The sequence below is a fragment of the Tachysurus fulvidraco genome, chromosome 2 (genome assembly GCF_022655615.1).
Source record: "Tachysurus fulvidraco isolate hzauxx_2018 chromosome 2, HZAU_PFXX_2.0, whole genome shotgun sequence".
Classification (NCBI taxonomy): domain Eukaryota; kingdom Metazoa; phylum Chordata; class Actinopteri; order Siluriformes; family Bagridae; genus Tachysurus; species Tachysurus fulvidraco.
The window spans coordinates 29,013,884-29,027,623 of record NC_062519.1 but is presented as its reverse complement, the minus strand read 5'-3'; the positions used below and the strand labels follow the sequence as shown (position 1 = coordinate 29,027,623).

The window sequence follows — 13,740 nt, the reverse complement described above, 5'->3', positions numbered from 1 at the left end:
TCAATAAAGCATTCCCTCTCATGCACTGACCATAAGAATGAGGCACAAAATGTAAAACAGAGAGGGTCAGGACAATTTCATTACCTGGTATGAGGACCACACCACAATTCAGTAGAAGCCAACCCAGATCACCAATTTCAAGAGTACCAGGGTTTCAGTGACTGCTCTTGAGCTCAAAACCTTTTTCACTCTTTACTTAACACTCAACATGGAATGAAACCATAAGAAACCAAAGGATCATCACTAGAGGAAATTCAGGAAATGATTAACTGGTAAATAAATAGTCCAATTTAATATATAAATTCCAATTTGTTTCCTGAAAAACGATTTGTCATGAATTTTCATCAGAGACCCCCAATGAACCATTTACAGTCTGGCTATTTTCTCTGTATATGATGCGACAGAACCATTTAATCTGGTGTGCTAGCTCCAAACTATTTACATGCCAGAAGAGGGTCAAGCGCCGCATAAAATATAAGCAAAAGTGCAGCAGATAAGAAGTCATCTTTGAGCAGAAAAGAGGAGAATGGTAAAAAGTGAAGTACAATGTCACAAGTGGTTTGTATCTAAAGTCTGCAACGGCCCGAAGAGCACAACAAAAAAAAGCGTTTTCACATATTTATGTGTGAACTCTTGAATACCAAAGTAGGCCATGCACAGGTGTAGAGCTGAGATAAGACCTATGCTTTCCTAGGTTCCCTTTTCCAAAACAGGATGTGGGTGGAGGGGGTGTGATACATATTTTACTATCCACGGTTGTCAGTCATTTTGAATGGATGGGACCATTGTGTTGCTTGGAATTCTTTTTCTTTTTCTTTTTTTTTGGGGTGGAAAATACATACAGAATGGTCAGAGTAGAAAATTTCTTGACAGACACCTAAATATTTGGGTCAGGGGTTATAAGACTCACCTGAGACCTGTCAAACCTGTCATCTCTTCCATAGATGTGGGAAGAGGATATGACTCTCTGAAGGCTGTATTAAACAAAATTCTCTTAGTAGAACTAAGGTCTGTTTTTCAATGGATGAGATCACATATATCACAAAGATGTACTTGGTATATGTCTTGCAGACCAGAAAATTAGTTATGACTGCCAATGAGATATGACACAACAGTATATTGTGGGGTTAAACAGAATCTCTGCAAGCGATTACACCACACTGATGTGAGAACACTCGTAAATCTTGGAGGCTGTCAAAATTAATTCATGTAGTTTAATTCATGGCAAATGAATTGGTCTTTGCGGTGTGTCATTTAAATGCAGTCATTCAACAGCATCATTTCCAGTGACTAGAGAGCACAATACCAAAGTCTCTAATTCATGCCTCTCAAATCAAATACTGTTCGGCACCCTTCACCCTTCTGCCTTAGTAAAACAACCAAATGCTTGCCTTAACTTGCAACACAAGTTGCTGAAAAGTAGAATAAATTGACATTGTTACAAAGCCAGTCACTGACAACAACCAGAATTATAATGAAACCGTACTGTATATACCTAAGATCCGTGTCATTTTATTTAGTTCTTTTCTGTAATATACATTTAAATGTTATCCTGATACCACACCGCTGTTGAATATTTAAATCTGATTGTCAGAATGTGTTGATTAATTTTCTATAACAGCAGTTCTGACAGCAGTTACGACTCTAATTTTATGTAAATTAAAGCTGACAATAAATATATTTACTTTGAAGTTGACGTTATTTGCAATAAAAGTCAACAATATGCTGAAACTTTATTATAGAAGAAGGCTATATATCATTTATCGAAGGAGTCTTGACTGGAAGTGTTTGTTCCCAGCACTCTTGCAGCACTGGATTGGTTTTAGGCTCACTTAATTCTACTGATCCCTAGTGAACTCATCTTACATCCTAACAAATGCACATGGAGACTAAAACAATACCGACTCACCATAATTTTTTTTTTGTATTATATTGTATTTGGTGTCATGATTTTCCTTTGGTACTCATGATACACATTATGGAAAACTCACAATATTGTTATTGACTTAAACATGCACAGGTTACTTTACATCCTGAGCGGTTACATCCAGTTCCAGTGCAAGTGAACTCAGAACACCTCCTTCAGGTAATCTCAGTTCAGTATCATGGTGCACATCCCCATCTACATACCAGCTTTCACATTACCAATTCTTTTTGTGCACTGTTTCAGACTAAACTGCCTGTGTGAAAGCCTATTTATTAACTTGGAGAGAGAACAAAGAGACTGGTAAAGTATTTTTTATATTTAAACCACAGTTAACCACAGATGTTCCACAACATTAAATATAACTATAAATGCTTAAATAGTATGGTGTGTCATTAATTTTTTTTTTTACATGTAATAACTCTTTTGCATCTATATAACACCTATTTGACTGTATTTTTATAATCACACCCTCTAGTGTCACCCATATGAGGATGGGTTCCCCTTTGAGTCTGGTTCCTCTCAAGGTTTCTTCCTTTACCATCTAAGGGAGTTTTTCCTTGCCACTGCTGCCTGAGTCACCTCAGACTTGCTCATTGGGGATATATACATACACATTGTGAACTATATCTATCTAATATTAATCTTCAAATTTTGCATTCTATTTAATCTTTATATTATTCTTTATATTAAACTTTTGTTCTATGTTTATGTTTTATAAAGCTGCTTTGAGACAATGTCGATTGTAAGAAGCGCTATACAAATAAACTCGGATTGAATTGAATTGAATTAAATAAAACAAAGTAATGAGAGGCAAAATGCTGGAGTGTTAAAGAAAAATATATTTTTATATTACTGGATTAACTTCAATACAAGGAATGTAAGGTCTCAAGTGATTTACATTATTTAAAAGATGTTCTTGTCCAAAGTAACTTATATTTTTTATCTCAGTTTATACAACTGAGCAATTAAGGTTCAAGGGCCTTGCTAAGGGGCCCAGCAGTGGCATTAGCTGAAGTGTTATTTTATGCAGAACATCATATAATCGAGAGGATTAAGGTCAAACAAATATAATTAAATTCCAGTGCTTCTAATTGTACAGTATTGCCTAAAGAAAGGAATTAGTTTGTGTAAAAATTATCTTCATAAAAGCTCATTTTGTTTACACATTTGTGCAAACAAAATCTAACAAAATGACATAAAAATGACATAAAAAGCATTTGTGCATTTTTTAGAACCTCTTTAGAATTTGTGCGTTTTTTTCTTCTCAGTGATACTGTAGCAGGTAGGCAGGGATTCGCAGGGGTCTGTCAGAAAGGTGTGATTTGGGTCATGAGCCAAAATGGTTAAGGGGTGATTGGCACACCTGTAAATTACTCCTGAAGCCATATTTATGTTTTCCCGCTTTCGCCTTTCAGTGAGACAAGTGCATTTGACATGATGTTTGACACTGTGTACAAGGAGGTTAAAATAGGAGAGTTTAGTTTTGTTTGTCCTGTTTTAAGTTTTAAAATGCCACTGGGTGCAAGCTAAGAATAAAAAATATACTGCCATTGCTGACACTGGCTCTGCTTTGTTCAGTTTAGTGTTCTCTTTTAAAATTGTTATATTGGTGCCAAATCCCAGAAGCTGCTCAGTGAATGAAGTAAAGTAGACAGTCCTCTGGCTAACATCATCTACTGGTACAGTAAAACTGCAGGACCAACAATATCAGGCTTTAATAAGATCTACAGAAACAAAACATGAACTTTTTGAAAAAATAAATAAATGAATAAATAAAACGTCCTCACTGAGACTCTGGACCTCCTTAATAGCCCCTTAACCCCATTGTCGTCTCCTGCGATAGCTGCAATAAGCTCTCTCATCCTGAAGAGTTACTCCAGGGTGCTGCCAACCTGTATCTAGAAATGTTTTCAGCAATGGCCTCGGTATTGGGTGGTCCATTAGTGAGTGGACCCCCAAGAGCTGTTAACTGGATAAACCAAGCAGACAACCCACAGTCCACCACATAAGAACTATGTGTGTTTTTAGACACGAAGAAAAGCACTTGTGCATGGATATCTGGATGTTGGAGGATAAGGACTGGATCTCACTCAGAGGCTCATTGACCTAACTGCAAACAACTGATGCTGATCATGCAGGTAATGTTGGAATAGTTCATTTTTCCAACTTCAGGGTGGCACATCAGAATGGTTGCAGTGCTACCAAATGATTCTGATTTTACCTTTAAAGATCAAAAATGACAAATATCCCTGGGCACAACATTCAATTTCAAACCTGGGTCTGCTGTGATCTCAGAACAGGATGCTCTTGAATTTATTATAGATACCAAAATGTAACCACCTTGTTCAGTTGATTTGAATGGACATTTAACTGGTTACTTCCTCTTTAGAATTTATGCTCACCCCATCCCTTTTTACAGTTATGGTGATGCTCTTCACCAAGTTGCCAGTCCAAATTAAATCAGCACACAAAGTGAGCAGACATACACTGCTACATAATGAAAGGCAGAGAAACCCCAAGAGTACCAACACTTTCAGCAAATGACTGAAAAACTTTTATACATACAGAAGATAAAAGATATGAAATACACAAACAAACAAAAAAAAGAAAGAAGTGGTTTAGATTTGGCAGACCGATGACAGACTGATGACATAGACTGAAGAAAGACTGTTATAAAAATGCCAGCAAAAAAAAAATTCATAAAATGCAGGTTAAGGCACATTTTAGGCAATGCAGTTACAAAGGTCATAGCTACTGTATGCACTTTGTTTTTGCTATAATTTAAACATTTGTGCATGGACAGTACATGCTGCAGGGCATCATCCTCTTGTTTTAAACAGCATTGAAAAGAAGACTCACTCATATGCACAGATACTCTCCTGAGAATAACACAGACTTGTTCAATTTAGGTATGACAACATTAATGTCCTTCAAAAAATATGGGTACACATACATTACAAAGCAGACAGTATGATGGGAAAATTGAGAAGAGCCAACCCACTTTTATATTAAGTATGAACAATCTAGAGGAAACAGAGAAATAACTGAAATGGTCACCTTCATATATTGGTGCCAAGGCCAGTGGCTTCTCCTCACTGATTTCATTGCTCTGTTTCATTTCTGAAGAACACAAGTTAAAAGAAACCAAAGAACACTGCCTCTCATTCACCTCTTCCATATCCACCTCATTTTGATAAAAAAAAAAAAAAAAAAAGAAGATCATCCAGCATGATATTTCATGAGACAAATGAGCAAGTTCTAGGAATTCACATTTGAATTATTAACATCAATTTTTAGACTCAATCAGTTCTTGCTGCTGTAAAGCTTGACCTGGTACCCTTGCACACAATGCTCAATTTTAGAAAATAATGGGTAGATCTGTTATACAATAGGCAGGTCTTTTATATTGCATATCACATATTTTATGTAAAAAGCTGCTCAGTTGGAAGCTATGAACAAAACTCTTATAAAAAAAATTATGTGCCATCTATCTATTAATTTTCTGTACTGCTTTTCCTACACAGGGAGCATGGAATCTATCCAAGGGAACTCAGGGCAGAACATGCAAACTCTTTGAAAATTAACAATACACAGGGTAGAGGCAGGAATCATACCCCAAACCCAGATGTACAATTCAAACATGCAAAGCCAGCATTCCCCCATGTACTCCTATGTAAAAATAAAGATGATTGTTCTATCACACTTGACTTAAATATAAGCACTGTAAGTGGACCGTTTTTCTCAACATTACATGCTTCATCCTTTTCCTTAGAACACATGTCATGTCTTTATGGATACAAGGTCTGGTTTTAGTCAGTTTGTACGTGTGTGTGTGTGTGTGTGTGTGTGTGTGTGTGTGTGTGTGTGTGTGTGTGTGTGTGTGTGTGTGTGTGTGTGTGTGTGTGTGTGTGTTTCTGTGTGTGTTTATGCTATATTCAACACCAGAAGGTGAAACGCTATCTTCGATCTCGTCAGAGCTTTATTTGTGTTTATTCTACTTTCTAAACTAAAACCATTACTGGCTCTGCTTCACTTAGTTCCACCATAGTTCCTGCTAATTCATAGTATTAAATAATGCATCTTCATTTACAGCGTTTAGCAGAGGCCCTTTTTGGAAGCAACTTAAAGAAGTGCTTTGTACAAAAACATATCCGTATGCTAATTCATGAGGTCTGGAACCAGGAGAACATTAGCCTAAAAACTCTTTAGTTAGAGGTTAACACATAATGAAAAGAAAACAAGTTTTGAAAGAGTTCACAGTAAGTGGTTAAAGAAGACAAAATCATGTCTGTCTTTTGATATGTGATATGAATAAAACATTTATCCTTTACCCGTAGGTGTTCTTATGTGATTATGTGTTTAGAATCACACTTGACACTTTGAGTCCCTAGGTCTTAGATTCAGTTTCATTATATTATACTTTAACAAGCTCAGGGGAATCTTGTAAATGTTGGACTGTTTTATTCCTTCTGGCTATTGGGGTAAATTAAGTAAAATCCTCTTGTATTATGCATACAATATCTGATATCCTGTGCTCTTCTCTGACATATGATGGACCATGAAAAATGCATAGAGCTGACCAAATTGGTCCTGATAAAAGCATCCTTGGAGAAATAAAAAAGTGCAGGCAACTTAGAATCCCCAAATACAGCGTTTTCTCTTTAATAGGTTGACACAATACACATTCAAAATGAGGAAGCTCAAATACGTTATTTATATTTAAGCATCTTGTTATAGGGAATCTATACTTTCTGAGCCAGCAGAAAAAAAATCAATTTACTCTGACAATTCTACATATCTTCCTAAAATAGCTAATAATTATTGCAAACCTGGATCTTGGGACATTGTTATAAAAGGAATGATAATAATGATGATAATTACTTTCTATTATAATTTTCTCTTTCTATTTCACTGAAAGAACAAGTTCTCCAATAATGAGTTAGAAGTTCAGGCTTTTCATTTATATTCCTCTCCACAGGAGACTGCTTCTTCAGCCAAAATCCTTGGACCTCACTCTGACAACCAGCACCTTTCCACCGCATCCCAGCTCTATTAGCAATCAAGCATGTCATAGCAGGTACTGCAATCCCGACCTTACACACTCATAAATCTACTGGAGAGCTACAGCACTACTGATGGAGGCCACTACTGATTAACATCCAGACAAAAATTACTGGTCCACAAACATTGTCTGTTTTTCTTGTTTTATATGTATATAGGAGAGATGTACAGTACTGTATGATTTAGGTTTACATAATGTGAGTGATTTAGTTGTGCATTATCAAATAAAGTGCTGTTGACATGCTTAGGTAATGACTGTGAGTCAAGGTGCCCGAATAAGTTGAGATGAGATACTGTGAGATGATAAGCATGAGAGATGTGGACATAGTTAGCACCTAGTTAACTAGTCACCGGTACTTTAAATAAAGTGTTGCTGAAGAATGCTTCTTTTCTTGAAGGTGGAAAATTACTACATTCAATTTGATAGACAGAAAAAATGGAGAGAGGGTATAATCACCTAAATATAGGCCGAAGTATTTAGACATATCTTTTTGTCACATTTAATTAGACATTAAAAACAATAAAACTGTCCTTCAAGTAGGAAAAAAAACATGCAGGAAAAAGGCACACATTCAGAATTTGACCTCGTAGCTGCTGTCATAAAGGCTTTGGACCTTTTCCTGAATTGCTGTGTTTTTAATGTTTCGATCTTTCTATATAAATGTTAAAAAACAGCAAATTATTTACTCTTCACTTATGACATTTATTTAAATTGACATTTATACGAGCAGAAAAAAAAATAGAGAGAACAGGATGATTGCAATAAAAGTAATCTTCCCTGATCATAACCCTGCTGCTCAGATATCCATTTATTCTGGTTTCATGTCTTCTCAAAACTTTTTTCATACCTGTGGACAAACTCCATTACAAGCTTCACAAATCAATTACGCATCAAGGGAGAGCTTTTGCTTTTCTAAAACAAGAAGGAAAGAAAAAACAAAAACGTTTTACCTTTCCACCTGTCAGACGAATATCATACATAATATAAACCAGGCACTTAGTTGATGGTTGTGATATGCTGCTACATGACACAAAGTGATGAGTTTTAATTTAAAAACATTTCATTCTTAACAATTAATGATTCAATTATGGATATAAAACAGACCGTCTGAAGATCTGTTCCAGTCATTCTTTCCATTATTATTTTTGATTAGGGCAATGACAGACGAGAGACAATGGTTCTGTATTTGACATGAAAATAAATTTGTTCTTTTTTTATCTGTGTCTCTTAAACGTTCTATGAAGCCATTTTGTCAGCTTTATTGTCAGTTCGACAAAGATCAATTAAATGAAAACTCTAGGAGTCTATGTAAAAAAAAAAAGCTGCATTAAAACTGCACTTATTATAAGCAAATATCCTTATCACTGAGCCCTTCAGCTAAATAATTTAAATAAATGCATGTGATCAGCTGCAACAGAGGATCTGCTGCACCGCTTAGTGAAGCAAGAGGTGCTGAGCTATGTTTATTTGTTCCACAAAATTATTTGTTCAAGTATTTTGTTCAGTCCACTGAAATAATATGTAGGGAACAGCCTGCAGTCTGCCATAGCTTAAGAAGAGAGAGTTTTGCAGCAACAGCTACGGAATCAGTAACCAACGTTTTGTTCCGTGGTCCTTCATGAAGCCCAAGCACAGCTGATTCATGGTGAGAGAATATGAACTGACTTATTTAAGGGTCAAGAGGGTGGTATGATTGTTTCTAACGACGAAATGAAAATCTTATAATGATCAGCATGCTGGAGGAAACAAGGCAGAAACATGAATAAAAACAAGATGAACTACAGAACAACATATCTAAAATAAGAATGTTATAGGTTGAAACATCTGATTAGATTAAATGCAACCTATTGTGATCAAAAATAGAATAGTTTTTAAACCAAAAACAGTACCTGCCTTTGGCCTCCCAGTAATAAACATAAAATGAGGCCCCAATTGTTTTGTTTGATTGACAGGGTGAAACGGATTCACAGAAAATGTTTTACGCCAAGGTATCCATTTGCCTTTATGGTCCGGAGGCGCAAAAGAGCTCAGCTTATCAATATCCAATGATAATGAACAATGCTCCGAGGGCAGATAAGAAAGGGTGGGCCACCAGGGCTGTGATAGCAGACAACAGCAATGGGCCTCACTTTCCTTTGTAATTCAAACGCTCGTGTTTCAAAAAGAAAAGGTGAACAAAAGAGAGTGAGTGAGAGTGAGAGAGATGATATTGGGTAGAATGTCATGAGAGTCTGGAAATAAAAAAGGACAAGGATGAGTTATTAGTTCTCCACTACTGGTTCAACTGTAGCAGAGTGTTCAGATCATGGGAGGAATGTAGCACCTTATACTGTAGGTCTTATAAAAAGGACAATGTCTATGGTTTCTGATCGCTGTAATAATAAAGGCACCATATTTTTATCAGGAAGGTACCTGATTCAGGTAAAGCTATGCAATACACCTTCTGGCAAAGTGGGTGTCAGGTGAAGGAAGATGTTAATATGCTTTCTGAAAGTGATCAGGGTTGCACTTTTGACCTGTAATGTTCAATGAACTTAAATTATTTCATGTCTCACCAATCTGGGTCAGGGTCTTAGATGGCAAAGCCAGGAAACACATACCCACACAAGCATATAGTTCTCTTTCTATTGTCCAGAGGTGAGCTCTAACATTAAAGTGAGCTCTAACATTGCATATTATTCTTTGCAATTAATCTTCAGTGTCCAATGTATTCAGTTCAGTTCCTACTAACTATTTTTATTGACATGTTTGTCTACTTTCAGGTTGGTTAACAGTTTCCTACATTACCCACAATGCCTATCTACTACCCAATGATAAAGTTGACAGTGGGATTTAGCCCTTGTTTTGTATCTACTTAAACATTTTTACCAATAAAATGGTTTCGTTTTGCCGATAGAATTGAAATTGGGTTATTTTCAATCACCTAATTCATTAAATGAATTATCTCTGCAATTCTGATATAAAATTAAGGATTTCAGTGTGAGACATTTTTCAACCTTACATAGAATTTTAGTGGTTGAAAATAAAACCTTGTAGCATTTCAGGAAGCAGAACTGTGTTATCATCATTCACTTTGAATTTTTTGTTATAAAATTGTTGTTATTGTTTATTGAAACTTTTCTATGGACAACTTGCCCCTAGTATGCTAGGTAAATAGAAAAAAAGAAGAACTCTACTTTCATTTAAACTATTAACCACCATTTTGGAGTGTGACATGACAAAGAAATTCAATGCTGAACACGGACACTCTAAAAACAGGTGTAATTCTATTTTTTGGCCTGTACTCTGTGTAATGTATTTTATTATTCACCCTGGGGCTAACAACAGTCAACAACAGGTTGTTATATTCCTAGGTAAACTAGGTGACGGTCACACTTGCTCAAACGTACATACAAACTCACATAAACACATGCAAACTCAATTAATTTACATTTAAAGTGTTACTACAGTATATATGTTGCCTCATACATTTCTTATTGTTTCCTGTGTTATCCAAGTGCTACCTGCCACCACATGCTGCTTGCAGAAATCTGCTCTGCAAGCACACTTGGTGCACTGACAAAACACAGGGGCATCTGTGAGGCACTTGCAAACATCAGTAAATGTCAAGATTTTGCTGAAATATAAGCTCCAAACAGCCAATAGTTTTAAACTGGTGTCTTCCAAGGCAACACACTTTACAACAACAGTGAAAGTGAAATAACAGCTGTTCCTCAGTTCATGTCATCCTGTGACTAACCTAATGAACGTTATTTAAGACCGCACAGGAGGCTTCACTGCTAAAGCCGTTTAAAACAGCCGGTACTCTGCATGAGTCGAAGACATATATCTTCCTGGAAATAAAAGCCTGTTGCACCTTGCACAACTTCCCATTCAAACATGAAAAACACTTCAGAAAAGAAAACATTTACCTTCAAAAGCTGAGTTGGGCTGAAATCCTTGTGTGTTCTGTCCTCCGTCTTTCTTACTGTCTTGAACAGAAAAATAAGCTATCTAATAGTTTTCCATGTAGTAGACGTGGAACACATTTCTCCTCTGTTTCACCAAAGTCAAATAATTACCCTAAACTGCTTCCTGCCTCACCTGGACTCATCTAACCTGTTCTGCATTTGATCGACATGACTTCCTCCTCCCCGCTACTCGTCTGCATGCACCTGTTGAAACCAGACACACCAGTTGCAAAATAATGCAGCATGAGCTAAAAGCTGTTGGGGAAAAAGCCCTATCTAATGTCACCTTGGATAGGACATTTTTTCTGTGTCCTATATTTTCTTTCTTGTTCTGTGTTTCAGACAAATGATACTTGCTAATATATATATATATATATATATATATATATATATATATATATATATATATATATATATATATATATATATATATATATGTTTGTGCACAAAATGACATTGTATATGAGAGCATTTCTGACCCTCTAGGGAAGGTAGATCTTATCTTGGGAGAAAATAGGATGGTATTCATGGTTTGGAAGCAGCCAGGACACTGGAGATAATATTATGGTCATCCAAACAAACAAACAAAAAAAAAATCACATCTCACCTGACACAAGAAATTCAGAAAAGGAATTGTATCATCAACAACAACAACAACAACAACAACAACAACAATAATAATAATGGCAACTGAGACATGTGAAAGTGAAACTTCATTTCAATTAATCCATTGGCTTGACTACAAATGTTATCTTCACTGGGTTATCTTCATCTTGAAATGTTTTATTGTGAGGTTGAATACTAATATTTAGCTAATTTTCTATTGATTTAACACATTAACATATACATATGATATATTCTATTCTTTATTCTATTAACACAAGTATTGGTTTCCTGTGTAAAATTATTTTTTTGCTGTGCTTTAAACAGAATTCATCAAGCAATGTTGGCGATCAGTACCAACCTTTCCATTTTGAGTTAAGACCGATATCTTCCTGCATTTGCTGTTATTTAAGATTTGATGTTGCATTTTTTGCTGTTGTGCTCCTTACTTGTTGTGTTTTGGTTTTCTTTGTGTACCTGCTTTGTTTTTGTATCCCTGATATTTTTGCTGTATGTTTGGTTCACTTTTATGTTTCTCATTTATTCTTATGTTCCTAATTTGTGGTTTTCCCGATTTGCTTTTGTGTTTCTTATTTGCTGTTGTGTTCCTGATTTGTTGGGTTCCTGGTTTATTTTTGGGTTCCTATTTTGCTTTTGTGTTCCTGATTTGTTGGTATGTTTTTGGTTGTGTGATTCTTGTGATTTTTGATTTTCACTGTATTTTTCTAGTTTTGCTGTAGTGATTTATGGATTTAGGATTATTGCTGTCCAAATGAAAATATGAATAATGATGTACAATTTTTATTTTTATTTTTACTTGGTGTCATAAAATCATATTAAAATTGAAGTGTGCTATAAAATTGAAGAATGCTATGAGAAATGGATGTCCCCATTTTTCCAAGTCCAAGGGTAATAAGCTGTATCGTTCATCGCTGTTTATGCACACTTCAAACTATCTGCTTTTCTGTGACTATTGATCAGTTTGGTATTGTAGTTCACTGAAATGTTTTCATTTAAGTCACAGAGCTCAGTCCTTAAATACATTTTTAATGTCTGTGAGTTCAAATAAACCATTAATAAAAAATGTTCTGGGGCAAAGGCCATCACTGTGGTGTGTGTGTGTGTGTGTGTGTGTGTGTGTGTGTGTGTGTGTGTGTGTGTGTGTGTGTGTGTGTGTGTGTGTGTGTGTGTGTGTGTGTAAATGACTTCAACAGCTTTGCACAACTACTGTAGATTCTCACACTGTAAGTCAGAGGAAGTCATTAGAATCTGTGTAACCATGGGAATGTGGATACTGGTATTAAAAAAGTTTATTAAACTGTCAGTTTAAAAACTGTTAGAATGAAAAAAGATGACCAACTACAGGCTCTTGCACAGTGATGACTCAAAATCAGTTACTGCTAGTGTATTCTGTGGGATGGGGTTTTAGACCAGACTCAAAGAAGCTTGTGATGCACCTGACAATATAATCTGCTCACTTCCACAACCTGTTCTAGTGACACATAGTGAAGGAAAAGCAATCAGAAGAGCATGAGAGACCAGCCACTTCCAGCACTATCATTAAACTTGAAGTACAATAACAGGATCCAATATACCCTGATAATTACAGGTAAGAGCCAGCTGAGAAAACAAAAAAAGGCCCAGAAGAAATGAAATCAATGTTTTCCTCTTCATCTTATTTCACAACAAGGCTCATAGCAGGTGGCAAAAAACCTCCCCTAAGTATAATTGTATAATTGAAGAGAACTATTTTTTTTCTCCACATGTTCCATCTTGTGTTATAAAAGCATTCTTCATAATGACTGAAGTGTCTAGAAGAGGTTTTGAAAAAGCTTCAAAGGAAACAGCATCAACTCAAGCAAACCGTACAAGTATACCCTCTGTTTAGCCAGAGCTAGGGCTGACACATGTTTAACTCAGATAGCAAGAAATAATATGCAAAATTACTCATAGGGCCAGATGCTACCAATCAAGAAAGCTTCTCTATCATTTGTCTCAAAACCTATTTACATTTTTTTTCCTTTTAATTTTTTTTATTTGTCAACTTGCACCTGATATATAGTCCACAGATTTGTTTTAGTTACAGTTCCTTCTTAGCAAAACGTTTTCTTCCCATGTTCTTTACTTAGCAGCAAATGTATATTGTTACTTTTATTGGTTTATCTGATTTTCTGCAATTTAGGTGATAATTACTGTAT

General features: G+C 35.7%; 1 protein-coding gene across 2 annotated transcripts in view; it reads right to left on the bottom strand.

Moving 5' to 3' along the window:
- The window catches only part of LOC113657924 (inactive N-acetylated-alpha-linked acidic dipeptidase-like protein 2), a 217,419-nt gene extending 206,347 nt beyond the window's left edge, over window positions 1-11,072 (bottom strand). For both annotated transcript variants that reach the window (XM_027170096.2, XM_027170093.2), the window contains exon 1: window positions 10,901-11,072. The gene's annotated coding sequence lies outside the window, so the exon portion shown is untranslated. The remainder of the gene's footprint in view (window positions 1-10,900) is intronic.
- Between the last annotated feature and the right edge of the window lie 2,668 nt (window positions 11,073-13,740).